Source organism: Chiloscyllium punctatum, chromosome 43 (assembly GCF_047496795.1).
Source record: "Chiloscyllium punctatum isolate Juve2018m chromosome 43, sChiPun1.3, whole genome shotgun sequence".
In the NCBI taxonomy this organism is placed as follows: domain Eukaryota; kingdom Metazoa; phylum Chordata; class Chondrichthyes; order Orectolobiformes; family Hemiscylliidae; genus Chiloscyllium; species Chiloscyllium punctatum.
This window is the reverse complement of record NC_092781.1, coordinates 35,314,247-35,328,791: the sequence shown is the minus strand read 5'-3', so window position 1 is coordinate 35,328,791 and position 14,545 is coordinate 35,314,247. Positions and strand designations below refer to the sequence as shown.

General features: G+C 41.1%; 1 long non-coding RNA gene across 1 annotated transcript; it reads left to right on the top strand.

Annotated features, from left to right (window-relative positions):
• Positions 1-1,755: 1,755 nt before the first annotated feature.
• Positions 1,756-4,223, top strand: LOC140466517 (uncharacterized). Its single transcript, XR_011955218.1, has 3 exons — positions 1,756-1,809; positions 2,989-3,133; positions 4,157-4,223. It is a non-coding gene; the product is annotated as an uncharacterized lncRNA (long non-coding RNA).
• The last annotated feature ends 10,322 nt before the right edge of the window (positions 4,224-14,545 follow it).

The following is a 14,545-nucleotide window of genomic DNA, read 5'->3' as shown; positions in this document are numbered from 1 at the left end:
CTGATACATACGTTGAAAACAATAAACACTCTGAAAGCCTTGTATGGAAAACAGACGGTGAAACTGCTATGGTACTTGAATCAAACTTAGACTTTAAACGATAAAACAACCCCTTTCGCTGATGCACATTTTAATCAATTACACATCCAAATGCAGACACTGAAACACATACAGACCAGAAAGTAATATGTCTCTGAATCTAATACATGTTCAGACACTATTATCGACCCTTTAAAAATATTACAGACCCTAAACCTGACACAGACTCAGAATTAATTCCTGCTCTGAAAATTGATACAAAGCCTAAAGACAATGCAGTCTTTTCAACGAAAGCACAACTTGCACTTAATATAAACTGCAAAAATGATAACGACCCTACTACAGACAGGCGCTAAAACTTACAGAGTCTGAGTTGAGGACAAAGCCTGAAATTTATACCATCCTGAAATTAATATATATCCGGGTAGTAATGTATTTTCTGAACATTTGAACGGTCTTGAAGTGGACAGGCTCTCTGTCACTATTTTACATCTTGACACCATTAGTGGTGTTAAGCTTATGCAGACGTTTTCACTTTTTGAGAACGTAATCGAATTAGAGCATCCGATATTGATGAAGAACATGTCAGAGTTTACTGGTGAACATGGAACTAAAAGTCATGTTGTCTTGTACGACGTCTTAGATTCAGCTTGCAGTGTTTGTCAGCCTTGTCGGGCCCCAAGTATCCCAAACGCAGCAAGTACTCAAGTCTGCTGCCCTATGTACTGGACGTTGCAAGTGCCAGATTAGCGGCCATGCAAATTCAGGAAGTCTGGACGGTGCCAGCAACAGCATGGTCATGTACTCTGCCAATTCTAATATTCCTGCATCATTTGTGTGAGGGTGTGGATGTGTGGCTGTAGTCAAATGAAGGGAACATAAGGACCAAGTACAACCAAACAACACATTCCAACGCCAGGAAAGATGTGTCATTGTTCTCTTTCTGTATGCTATTTCATGGAAAATATTTAATTTGCATTGAAGTTGCCACACATTAAATCATTGATTTTGCAGCCAACCAGCACTTTGCTCAGAGTCTTGTGACGATGTGGTGTGAGTTGTTGTGCAACTGGCACAGTGCATAGCAGAGGTTTGATGGGACCAAAAAGGTAGCAGCTAAACTGGAATACCCCGCAGGGAAACTGACTTCAAAAGAGACAGGTAAGTGGAATGAACTAAAGGAAGACGCTAACAAGCTCATAAAGCTGTCACTTATACTCACTTGTTTCGGTGATGGGAGAACTGCTTATCCTCTACCGATTGAAGTCTTTCCAATTGGAGTTGTTCTCAAAGATTACCAAGTAATGATACAGTAAAAGGAGCTGGGTCATTGTTTAGAACATAGCATTCAAGTCAGTTGAGGTTCTGGTAATTGTGATGTTCGGACTACAATTACCTTGCAGTAACTGTTACTGGTACACATGAGTTGGAAGTTGTAAGGACGTGCACAGATAGATGCTCTCATGTGAGAGAGGTGCTTCTAATTCTCTTGATGATAATAATGATGAAGAGAGTTCGATCGCACCCTGTCTGTGGTGGTTCCGGTGGAACACAGATGTACATCTCATTTTTACTGCAGTTGCCCCAGTGAATGGAACATGGTTTGAAGCCACACAGTCATAGTAATTCGTATTCAACGACGACCAATCTTTATTTTTTCTCCCATGATGTCGCTTCTTTTTGACACTTTCTAATGGTAATTCTTTGTTCCTATTTACAGATTATCACACAGTGGCATGAGGACTCTACTGCTGATTCTCGGTTTGATGTGTAAGTTTCTGAATACTCATTCAAACTTCACCCTGTTTAATTGTTTTAATCATGCATAAACATTACCCATGGTGCATTTGTGAATTTTTAAAAATAGCTGTTGTATTTACAGTGCTTATAGGAGATAATCTTACGGAAACAAAAACTATTATGTAATATACTGAATGGGCACTACTCTGTGAAATTGTCTCCCTTGTTATTAACTATTAGCATAAAATTTATGATTAATTCGGGAAGAGCACTATAGTATCCATTACACTACACTAGACTCCAACAAAATGCTTAAGGAGAAGAGGAAGCCAACAGGCACGTCGTGACTCTGCTGTGTCTCAGAAGGTGTCCTTTGCCACGAATCAATTTTCTGCAATCAGTTCATAACCCTTCACCTCCACCCTTCACCTCACCTGTTCTGATACACATCCAATTCCATCTCATCGAGCGGATTGCCGCTGTCTACATTAGACTCTTAGGCAAAAGTTCCTGATAACAATAGCTGCGGAGAACAATGTATCTGCATTTCAGAATATCATTAATTGATCTTATAAAGGTTTAGAAAATTCAGAGGGGCATGGAGAGGATAAATTGACAAAGTCTTTTTTCCTGGGTTGGGGGAGTCCACAACGAGAGAGCAGAGGTTTAGGGTGAGAAGGGGAAGTTATAAAAGCGACCTAAGTGGTGGTACGTGTACGTACATAGCAGCCAGAGGAAGTAGTGGAGGCTGGTACAATTGCAAAATTTAAAAGGCATTTGGAAGTGTATATGAATAGGAATGATTTGGGGGAATATGTGCTGGGAAATGGGACTAGATTGGGTTGGGGTAACTGGTCGACATCGACGGGTTGGACCAAATGGTCTGTTTCCGTGCTGTAATTTCTATGACTCAATGACTCAAGCAACTGGTTTCTTGTTTTCAATATTTTTGTCAATACGATCACTTTGTCTCGTAATCGACACTGTCAAAAACCACTCGTGACTTTCAATGTTTTTTTGTTCAAAACTTCACTCAACCACTACTTCACAAATGACTACAATTGAAATTTCAGTCGTTCCAGATTACTGTGTCACTCGTCCCTGCTAATATCAATTATAGTTTTGATGCTTCTGGCAGCTCATGTCGCTATGTAAAATTCACTGTTCTTTACAACATAATATTAATCGGTTTTTTTTTGTGACCCTCAGTCCCAGACTGCAAAATCGCCGATCCATGTGTGAACCACACAGTCTTGGACCCGACCAGGAGGAACATTGAATTGGGTGTAAAAGAATGCTTACACCGAGATGAGTGTGGCAAAAATCTCCAACAGGGATGGTACAGGTTTAGTAGGTAAAGAGTGAACTTTCTTGGAACGTTAGTATAATTGTAAAAGGCGGGGTGATGGCTCAGTGTTTGCACTGTCAATGGTTTCATTGTCCTAGGGACCAGTGTAAAGCTATGAGAGAATTAGTGGGAGTTAAACAAAAACATCTGTAATTCCGGAATACTAAACATATCTCCCTCGTTGTTGAAACTGAAAACATCATGTTTCGCAAAGAGAGAAACATAAATGTATTTTAGGGAAAGACCTGTGATATTTTTTTATAAAATTAGAAGCAAACTCGTTCATAATCATGTGTAACTCTGTTTTAAACATTTATCACACCACAATTGAAATGCAGCACACATTTCCTGTCTCCATAGCCATCAGTTAATTTGCAGAAAGAGCACGGTCCACAGTTTGGTGCTCCACATTAGGAGCACAACATTTTGTTTTGGTCTTGATGTTCTTCTGCTTGTGCAAACGAGGGACACCTACTCTGGTATTCACGTCCTTCCATTAATTTACACCAAGAGAACTGTGTTCTCTTTCAAAGTGATCCAACCAAGCATGAATGAGACAATCGCTGTGAGGGTTAATCATGAATCTAATGGAGAATTCTGAACAGACTCCTCGATCAAGGGAATGATTTGAATGTTCAGCTCACGACCACAAGGACGGGTATTGTCTTCAACTTTGGTTACGTGTTTAATGGAATAAAGCTCGTAAAACAATTGAGGATAAACCAGGATAGATTAATGTTGATGAGAGGATATCGATAGGTCGTGCTTGAAAGTTCGTGTATGTGTAAATAATTGAAAAAAAAAACAGTGGAAAGAGTGTCCACTTTCTATGCAGTAAATCCTCTGTACAATCTTGCAAATACCTGAACCTGAGCCAAGGGCTAACAGTATATATTCGGGCTGGAGGGAAATATTTCATTCAGAGTGTATGTTTTCGAAAGGGGCACGGTTTTTGGAAACTCGGGCATTTTACCAGTCAGGTAATACATGTGATCAGATCAGGAGCTGACTCTGTAATTTTTATTTCAGTTCTGGTGAATGGATGATTCCAGAGAATGCTATCCCAATTGATCACTGCTGCACAAGGAGTACAGGCTGGTTAAATGGTATAACCAACTATTCATCTACCATATTTAATTCTACATTATGCACTGTTCATTTCAACATTTAATCATTTCCCATTGAAACAAAATGAATTGCAGGTCGACATCCTTTCGTGAGTGAAGGGGAGGTAACCAGGACGATCTGTTTTAATTGGAATAATAATAACTGCTCCTCCAGCCAAGACATTATCATCAAGAAATGTTCCACTTTCTTTGTGTATGAGTTGAAGCCGACACAATTCTGTAATGCTGGATATTGTGCAGGTACGTCATAAGTAATTTACCACCCACAGTGTGGTTCTGAGATTTCACGCGATTTCTTTAGAATGTTACAAGATCCCCTTATTCGGTAATGAGAAAGCAAAAATGAGATGAGATATTATGTGGTACTGTTCCTAATTTCTGGAAAACATAATGTGCTCTCCATGCCGCTCACTCTCTACCTCCATGGGAGCGTACAGATTACAGAGGAGACCAAGTGTCCGGTTGTGAGTTTGCTAGCGGAGCTGGTGGGTCTACAGCCACTTGAACCAGAGGGCTATATCTATACTGGGTGGAACATCTGCTGGTGCTATTCGGTGGGGTTAAACTAACTCACCAGGAGAATGGAAACCTCAGGTGTCGTTCCAATGCACAGAAGGATGGGAGTAGGGAGGACATGGACAGGATTTCATGTTCACAGAAATGGGCTGGCAGGTAGCAAACTGGTTGGAAGTGGGTCTTCTTCAAAGCAAGAAGTATTCGAAATAAGGTAGGTGAGCTTGCAGCATGGATAGGTACCTGGGACTTCAATGCTGTGGCTATTTGTGGATAGAGCAGGGGGACGAATGGATGTTGTAGATTCCAGGGTTTAGATCTTCCATTCAGAACAGGGAAGGATGTAAAATAGGGTGTGTGGGAAGTGTGGCCTTGTTAGTCAAGACAAGTACAATGGTGTTTGAAAGAACTTCTAACGAGGACTCGTCTATTGAGATAGCATGGGCTGTGGTGAGAAAAAAGAGAGGAGAGGTCACACTGTTGGGAGGTTTTGTATAGGCCTCCGCAGATTTCCTGGGATTAGATTAGATTCCCGACATTGTGGAAAAAGGCTCTTCGGCCGTACCAGTCCACATCGACCCTCAGAAGAGTTACCCAGACAGACCCATACCTCTCTGATAATTGACCTAACACTTTGGGGCAATGTAGCATTGCAAATTCACCTGACCAACACGTCTTTGTACGGTGGGAGGACACTTGAGCACCTGGAGGAAACCCACACAGACACATGGAAAATGTGCAAACTCCACTCAAACAGTGACCCGAGGCTGTAATTAAACCTGGGATCCTGGTGCTAGGAGGCAGCAGTGCTAACCACTGAGCCACGGTGCCACACCAAATGTGGAAAAGAGTTTCGGCAAAACGATTCTGGGTAGAAGTGAAATCTACAGCGTGGTCATTATGGGGGACTTTAAATTCCACAGCATTCACGAGAAATGCTATATTTGGAGTATGTGGGATGGATTAGTTTTCGGACAATATGTGCAGGCAGGTTTCCTGACACAGTATGTCGAAGGGCCGATAAGAGTGACGTAAACAGTGGATCTAAAACTTGGTAATGGGCCAGGCCAGGTGTTTGATTTAGTATCAGGTGAGCACTTTGGAAAGCGACCATAATTCGGTTTCGATTAGTTCAGCGACGAAGATGGACAGAACATGCCACAGGCAAGAGATATAGATGGTGGAAGGGCAATTATAATACGATTCGGCCACACGTCGGATGCAAAGAAAGAGGTTGCAAAATACAGGGAGAGATATTCGAAACGTAGAGCGGGTTTAAGGAAAAGATATTGCGTTTCCTTGATACATATATCGCTGCCTGGCAGGGCCGAAGTGATAACATAAGGGAACTGTGGTTTACTAAAGGAATTGCATCCCTTGTTAAGCGAAAGAAGAAGGCTTTTGTGACCATGAGGCAACATAGTTCAGATGAGACAACGGAGAATTGCAGATTTGGGAGGTAGGATTTAAAGAGCGAGTTCAGAAGATCAAAGAGAAGACATGAGCAGTCTTTAGCAGGCAAAATAAAGGAGAACCATGAATTCAATAATTGTGTGAGGAATAAAAGGATGACTAGAATCGGGATCACGCCATTCAAAGATCGAGGTGGGAAGTTGTGTGTCGGCTCTGTCGAGATCGGATTGCAGTTGGTCAACATGGTTTCATCAAAGACAGGTCAAGTCTCACCGAACTCATTGAGTTTTTTGAGAAGTTAACCAAGCATGTCGATGAGGGCAGGGCAGTTGACATGGCATATATGGACCTGAGGAAAGCCTTTGATAAGTTTCCACATGCTAGGCAGTTGGAGACAATGCAGAGTATGGAATTGAGATTGATTTAGCAGTTTGGATTGGAAATTGGCTTTCTGCAAGAAAGCAGCAATTGGTGGTTGTTGGAAAATATTCAGACTGGCGTCAGCTTCCCCGTGGTGTGCCACACGAATCTGTTTTCGGACCACTGTGGTTTGTCGTTTTTATAATAGACTTGGATGCAGGGGTAGGTGAATGTGTTCGTAAATTTGCAGATGACTTTATAGTCGTTGGAGTAGTGGATAGTTTTGAATAATGTTGCAGGTTTCAGGACGATTTGCATGAACTGCAGAATTGGGCTCAGAGCTGACTAATGGAGTACAATGTTGATAAATGTGAGGAGATTCTCTTTGAGAAGAATAAAAGGAAGACCTAATACGGGGTCAATGGAAAGATTCTTGGCAGTGTGAATGTGCAGAAGTATCTTGGAGTCCATGTACATAGTTCACTGAAAATTGCCAACCAGGTTGTGCTGTTAAGAAGGCATGCGTTATGATAGGTTTCATTGGTCGAGGTATTGAGTTCCGGAGCCGTAATATCAAGCTGCAATTATGCAAAACGCAAGTGTGGCCGCACTTGGAATATTGTGTAGAGTTCTGGTCGCCCCAGTACAGGAAGGATGTGGAAACATTGGAAAAGATGCAGAGAAGAATTACCAGGATGTTGCGTAGTCTGGAGGGAAGGTCTTATGAGGAAAGGCTGGAAGACTTTAACTGTATTCTCATTGGAAAGGAAAAGGCCAAGAGGGGATTTGATAGAGACATACAAGGCTATCAGAGGATTAGAATGGGTTGACATGAAAGTCTTTTATTCCGTTGATGATGCTATCAACTTATACGAGGGGTCATAGCTACAAATTGATGCGTGATAAGTTTAAGACAGAAGTCAGAGGCACTCACAGAGTGTTAACGGCATGGAATGCCCTGCCTGCCAATGTAGGTAACTCACCAACATTAGTGAGCTTCGAACATAACTATAAGTACATGGATGATGATGGGGTAATGTCGGGATGGGCTTACACTAGTTCATAGTTTGGCGCAACATCGAGGGTCGAATGGCCTGTTCTGCACTCCATTGATCGATGTTCTGTGTTTTATTATTTTGTCTCAGACGTTTCTTCAAATCTGAGCCTCCGTTCAACCAATGGTGTCTTGTCCCACTTTCTGTTTATTGTCTTGGTCTGTTAGAGTGGGTGACACAAATATTGTTTCTTTTTTCTCAGAGTTTGGTAAATGGGGTCGAAATCGATGTGTTTATTGGTGGAGTTCCTGTTTGAATGCCAGGCCTTTAGGAATTCCAGTGCCTGTCTTTGTTTCGTCTGTCCGAAAATAGATGTGCTGTCGCAATGAAAGTGTTGTCCTTCTTCGTCTGTGTGTAAGGATCGTTGTGATAGCTGGTCATGAATGTTGATATCTAGCTGGCGTTCTTTTATCCTGATGGCTATTTTCCTGCTTGTTTGTCCGAAAAAGTGTTGGTAGCCCATAAATCTACCAATGGAATGAAACTGCTACTGATGAAGCTTACGGAAACTTTACGACCAACCCCTAATTCGAATTTCATTTACTTACAAGATACCCTACAAGGGTTATATCAAACACTACGCCCTATAGCCAGGAAGAAATCTCGCCTGCTGGATACACAAACACCTACTAGTCATTAAAAGACATGATCATCTATAACTAGCATTTTAACACACGGATAAAGAAATACACGACATCAATATCACATCCATCCTCGGACAGCCAAATGTAGACACCCACGGGAATTCTGCAATCCCTGGCATTCAAACCGAAACTCCATCAATAAACATATCTGTAGTAATCCTATTTACCAACCTCTTCGGAAAGAACCGGAAATGATATCACCCACTTTAACAGACCAAGACACATAAAGAAAAAGCAGGACAGAAGACAACGCATCAGCAGAGGCTCACTGATTATGTTAAGTTGTGTGGTAACGAACCAGCTGGTAACAAACCTACCAGCGCAGGGCGCAAACTGACAACCTGAACTTAAACCTGATATACAAAAAGTCCCAAAAATTGCAAACTCCAAGTGTCATTCTGAGCAGTTCAGATGAACATCTTAGATAGAGTAGAATTTGGCGGATGCTGGAGTGAGGAAAATTGAATTGGCAGACTGCTAGGAGTAGGATGTTCTAACTCATCCAAGTGTGAAAAGGTGTGGTCTGATAGAGCGGTAAAATGCGTTGTCAATGAAAGGAATAGAATATGGTCCCCGAAAGGACATTAATGCTTTTAGTGACGGTAACAGAACACTGTGCCTGATTGGACTGGGAATTTGTTACTGATGGGAATATAACACAGTGTCTGAAGATGGTGGGATGTCGGGACTGGCATGGGAGGAGTGATGAAGTGAGTGACTTAAGGAAGTGAGATGGCGTTTTGGAGGGGAATTTGATGTGTTGACAGACAAGGTTAGAAGACCGTGATTAAGGTGAATGGAATTCAGTAAATCAGACAGCAGGATGTCGTGACTGAGCGGGTACGACCTCATGACTGCTGGAAGTGGGACTCAGTGTCTTAACTGAGTCGAAATCGTGAACTGGGAACAGAGAAATCACATTCGACAAAAATGGGATTTCGTGTATAATTTAATGACTGAGGTGATCGGGATGAAGTGAAAGAGTGAGTTGAATTCAACGATGCAGGAGAGAAAACACACAGAGTTAGAGATTCCAGTCCAACCGCAGAGGTAAGTTGAATAATGACACATCACCACCTTCATGTTTCTCCATTCCTCCAAATAAACCTGTAGTCTTGACTATTATGACACTTCAAATGCTGGTTCACTACATTTTACCAGTTGAGATGTTGATGACCAGAAAACCCCCCAGCCAATGTATTCCAATCCCCAATATTGCTTTTGTCCATATGCTTCAACTCCAAAAATCTCCTCAGCCTTTTACCTTACACTTGACATTTGCATCATTTGTTACATTCGTTTTATGAAGGGTAAGAGGTTGTATTTTTTTCAGTCTGTCGATGCCCTCCCTTATCTCAACCACGCTGTCACGACCACATTCAGCATCTTCCTCTCCAAAAGGAACAACTCGAGCGTATCCAATCTCTGTATATAGCTTTATTCAAGGCACCTTTGTGGAAAATATTCTGTGCACCGACTCCAGAGCAATTAAATCTTCCTATCGTGCAGCCTGCTCACGGTACTCCAACAGTAACTGAAACACAGTCATTTGCATCTGAAATCTTATCTCCCTGCATTTATGAGCGAAAAGAGCACCTGGGAAATGGAATTAACCAATGTGCTTCTTTAATTATCTCGTCAACCTGTCTTGACACATTCAGGAATCTGTGTCCACATACTGCAAGACACTTCTGTTCTTCTTTGATTCCGAATGTCCAATCATTCATTAAGTTGTGACGCGTATTCTTCCCTCTTGTAAAGTGTACCATCACACATATGTCAGTTTTACATTTCACCTGGCACACAACCGTCTACCTGGCAAAGTAGGTGTATCCACCTGTCACCGAATAAGTTGTTCGTCAATGTACTTAATTGGCCAATCTTTGTAACATCATAATTTCATAAAGGTCCTCAGTGCTCATACACTCAAATTTGAAGCTACACATCTATTTTACTTAAGAATATGAAAAATAAGTGAACCAGCGATGATCACTGTGTTACACACTGCTGTCAATTCAACAACAGACCACCTTTCTCCGATCATTCTGAAAATCCTGGAACCTACTTGTTAAATTTGCCGGGTTTTTACTTTTTTACCTAAGTTTCCCATGTTGAATCTTGTGAAAGTTATTGTAGAAATTACCACAAATGATATAAAGTGTCAAACATTTTGTTACCTCGCAGAAATATTCCAGAAGTCTTTTTTATAACATCTCCCTTTGGCAAAGAGGCAGTGAATACCCTTTCAATGTTTGCTTCGCCAAATGAAAACTCATTTTATGCTTCACTTGTTCTTTCTTCAAAAGCCTTCCTAATAATTACATGAGGGTTACTGGTCAATAGCTCCCTAGTATTTGTTTACGAGATTATTGTCGAATGGAGGTTTTGGCGTGAGTCGATCTCGAATATTCTTTCATACTCTCTACGACATGAGCTCAACTGGAAAACATGGCTCAGGCAATTCGAATTACCTTGCTGAGCAACCCTGGAGACCTATTGTTAAAAACTGAATATTTCTCCACCGTTAAATTCTTAAAAGGTCCTCCCATACCTTCTCGCCTCTTAACGTCAGTTCCGACATTTTGTGATTGTATTGTCCTCCTCGTGAAAAAAAATCTGTAAAGTAATGTTTCAGCGTTTTGCCAATGTGCTTCAGTTAAAGCAACAATTGCCGCCTTCGTCCACAATAGGACCAACTACTTTCCCAAAATTCACTTCCTTTTGATATATTCATAGAATCTGTGTATATTCCCCTTAATGTTACCCGCCAGAGTTATCTTATGCACTTGTTTAGCCCGATTAACTCTCTTCTTTCTCATCCATCAAACATTTCTCTGTGTCGGCATTGACGTGATTCTGGCAATTTCTTGTCAATATTATGACACCTGTGCTCTTGTGATGACTTCGGGTTTGGCACTGCTCTGATTCTATCGTCCGACCCCACTAAGAGTATTTTATTGAGACACGCAGTGCAAGTATGGAGTGTTTTTTTTTTGCGAAGTAGATGCATTATCTAATGATTATGTAACCTTTCAAAACAGTAAGCTCATATGCCACCATCCTTTCTTCCTATTGCAGAAAGAGTACCAAATCAAAGACACAAGGATCTATCGACAACATTTTCGATTGGCATTGCCTCGCCTGACTCTTCAGGGTCTGAGACTTCTACTTTGAATTCGTTTACACTTCCATCCAACCCTACGGAATTTTATAACCTTCAGACTGATGCTGAGCAAGGTGAGGGATTTGTAGGTTATGGAACAAATCAGGGAAAGTATATGAACACCAAGCTGTGTGGCGTGGTGACTTGCGAGAAAATGCAGATAACATCTGTGTCGTTTTGTCAAGTTGAATGAGTGTGGAAAACAATGCAGAATGAACTCAATTGTAGCAGCAAAAATGAGAAGAGAGTTTAAAATCAAAATGGCTGCATAATGAGACAGTGTAATGTGGAAAAAGATTTGACTGTCCCAGCTGCAAAAGGACATCATGCGAGTAGGTCAAGAAGTAAATGAAATGTCGCTTTACAAAGCAAAAGTTTTGAATATAGGATCTGGCATGTCTTGTGATAATTGTACATGCCTTAAATGAGAACACGACTGAATATTGTACGCAGTTTCGGTCTACTTACCTGATCAAGAATGTACTTGCGATAAAGGCAGAGTCAGTAACTTTAACTGACTGATAGCTTGGATAGCTGACCTAACTAAGAAGTAGTGAGTCAGGGTATTGTGCGGAAGCTGAGGGAAATGGGATGCAGTGGCTAATTGGAGTTAGACGGAATGACTGAGGAGTTTGGAATGAAGCAACAACCAATGCTTGGTTTCAGAGAGGAGAAAAGTCATGTTAGTGCCCTTGTTCACAGATACATGAATCTCGCAGGAGAATGTTGCCTGAGGTGCATAGAATGTAATGTTTCACAGTAGTTACCACGAGAATGAGAAATGACTGGAGAGCCTGATTGACCGATTAAGTTTATACTGACAATGGCAATAATACCAACTTCGCAAGTCCAACCTTGCCGCACTCGGCCGATAGTCTTTAATCGTATGTTACTTTGAATGCTCATCCAAGTACTTTCAAAGTTTTGTGACGGTTCCCACCAGTACTATCATTGCTGACAGTGCAATCAAAACCCAAACACATCTCGCGAAAATGATATTCTTTCAACATCCTGGAAGCTTTCTGCCTTTCACTTCAACATTTTTCCCTTGATATGGATATTTCTACCATGAGAAACAGCGCCTTTCATTTCACCCTGTTCATGCATGTGCTTATCTTGTCTACCAGTCTGGGATCCCCATTCAAACTGACACACTCAAACCAAAAAACGATATACAAAACCTCTTCATAGCTTCATCCAAGGCAACCACCTGACAAATATTCTTTTGACCCTTTCCAGTACAACCACACCTTCCGACAGTGTGATGACCAAAAATGCACACAGTAGTACAGCAATGAACTGAGTAAAACTTTCTGCAGATCCAAATTGTCCACCATGATGTTTTCACAATGGGACGCCTCAAAATGACAAGAATCCAATGCGCCTTGTCAACTACCCGGTTGAATTCTCCTGCGAGATTCATGTATCTGTGAACAAGGGCACTAACATGACTTTTCTCCTCTCTGAAACCAAGCATTGGTTGTTGCTTCGTCACATGTATCAGGTTAAAAATGTCACCTGACAAAATCCATTCATCTAATATATATTTTAAAATATTTAATGTCACCTACTTGTCTAAATTTTGTATAACCTGCAAGCTTATTTAGCATGCCCGTGTGACTACACTCTGAAATTCGTATCTGCAGATCAAAGTTATTTGTGAACATCTCAACGATTAAGTGAACCAACAATGGTAACAGTGGTACCCACTGATACTGGTTCCACACACTGGCCTTTAGCATAACCAACTGCTCTGTCTCTGGGCATTTTTATTTAAATCAGAATTGCCAAATTCCGCTGCATCCTTTGCAATTTGAACTTCATGCGTTTTGGCTTGGATTTGTGTCAAATTTATTTCCGAAATACTGATTAATTGATATTCTGCCAAACACTTGGACACCTCTTCAAAACAATTAGCAAGCCTTCTGAGCCATGATTTGCAGGGAACAATGCAATGCGGATTTAGCTGCTCAAATATTGTGTCTCATTTAATATTCTTCCAGTGTTGGCCCACTAGACACAAACTGATCGTTTGTTTGGACTGATCGTTCCCTGGTTATGCACTTCATCTTGATATAATTGCCGAATATCTTTGGATTAACCATGTTTTCTCATGTCGATTATTTGCTCCTTAATTGGTTTCTTGAACATCCACCAAACTTACCAGGGTCTAGCGATTGAGGTTGCGTCCTGGAAATCATTGACTCACTTGTATTATCTGTATTCGTGTGATGACTCCTGGAACCTCAATGCTATGTATACAGTTCTTTTATCACCATTGACGATCAAGAATATTAAGTGGGGCATACACTGCAGGGTGGACCGGTTATTGTAGAACCTTCCAACTGGTTCATGAAGCTTCGTGTTTAATGTCAAACACCACCTTCAGTCCTTCCTTTTGAAATCCTCTGCATTTGGGTCTTCCTATCTACATCTGTTTCCCTCCACCTGTGTCTCCTTAACTCCATGTGTCATTTATTGATCACTCTGATCACGAGGCGAGGGTGGAACTGGAAGTCTGGAATTGAGTGAGGATGGAAATAAGTTGCTTGTGAAATGGAATTAATGAGCAGCAGACCATTAGAAGCATAGAGTGAAGCATGCTAATTGAGAGATGAGAGAGAGGAGATAAGAATAGTGAACTGAAGGCAGAATAACAATATACAGATGTGCAGATAGAACAAACAATTACTACCAGGATAAAAGTGAATCCAATCTGGTAGGGACATTTTAAAAATCAATTCTATATCCTGTCCAGAACTATATGTGTGTGTAATTTGTTTGATGTCGTAAATATTGCATTTAGACACTCCGCATCAATGGGTTCATGTGATGATCATTTCGGACGCAGAGATTGACAACAAAGAGGCGAAGAAAATCACGCTAAAAACGGTAAGAGATTCCAATATACAAAGAGGGCAGACGCAAATTATCCACATCCAATGCCACCCCACGGGTTCGACCATCACCCTCGCCCCCGCAACTGCATATAATAACTGTTTTGGGGAGGAGCTCAGCAATGATAAGCCTCTCATATTTTCTACTTGCGTCACTCGTACAAAAAATCGAGAGGAAAGCAGAATGACATTCTTATGATTTTTGCTTCTTTGCTTCCTTTCATGTTTTGATTTCTCCATCAAATT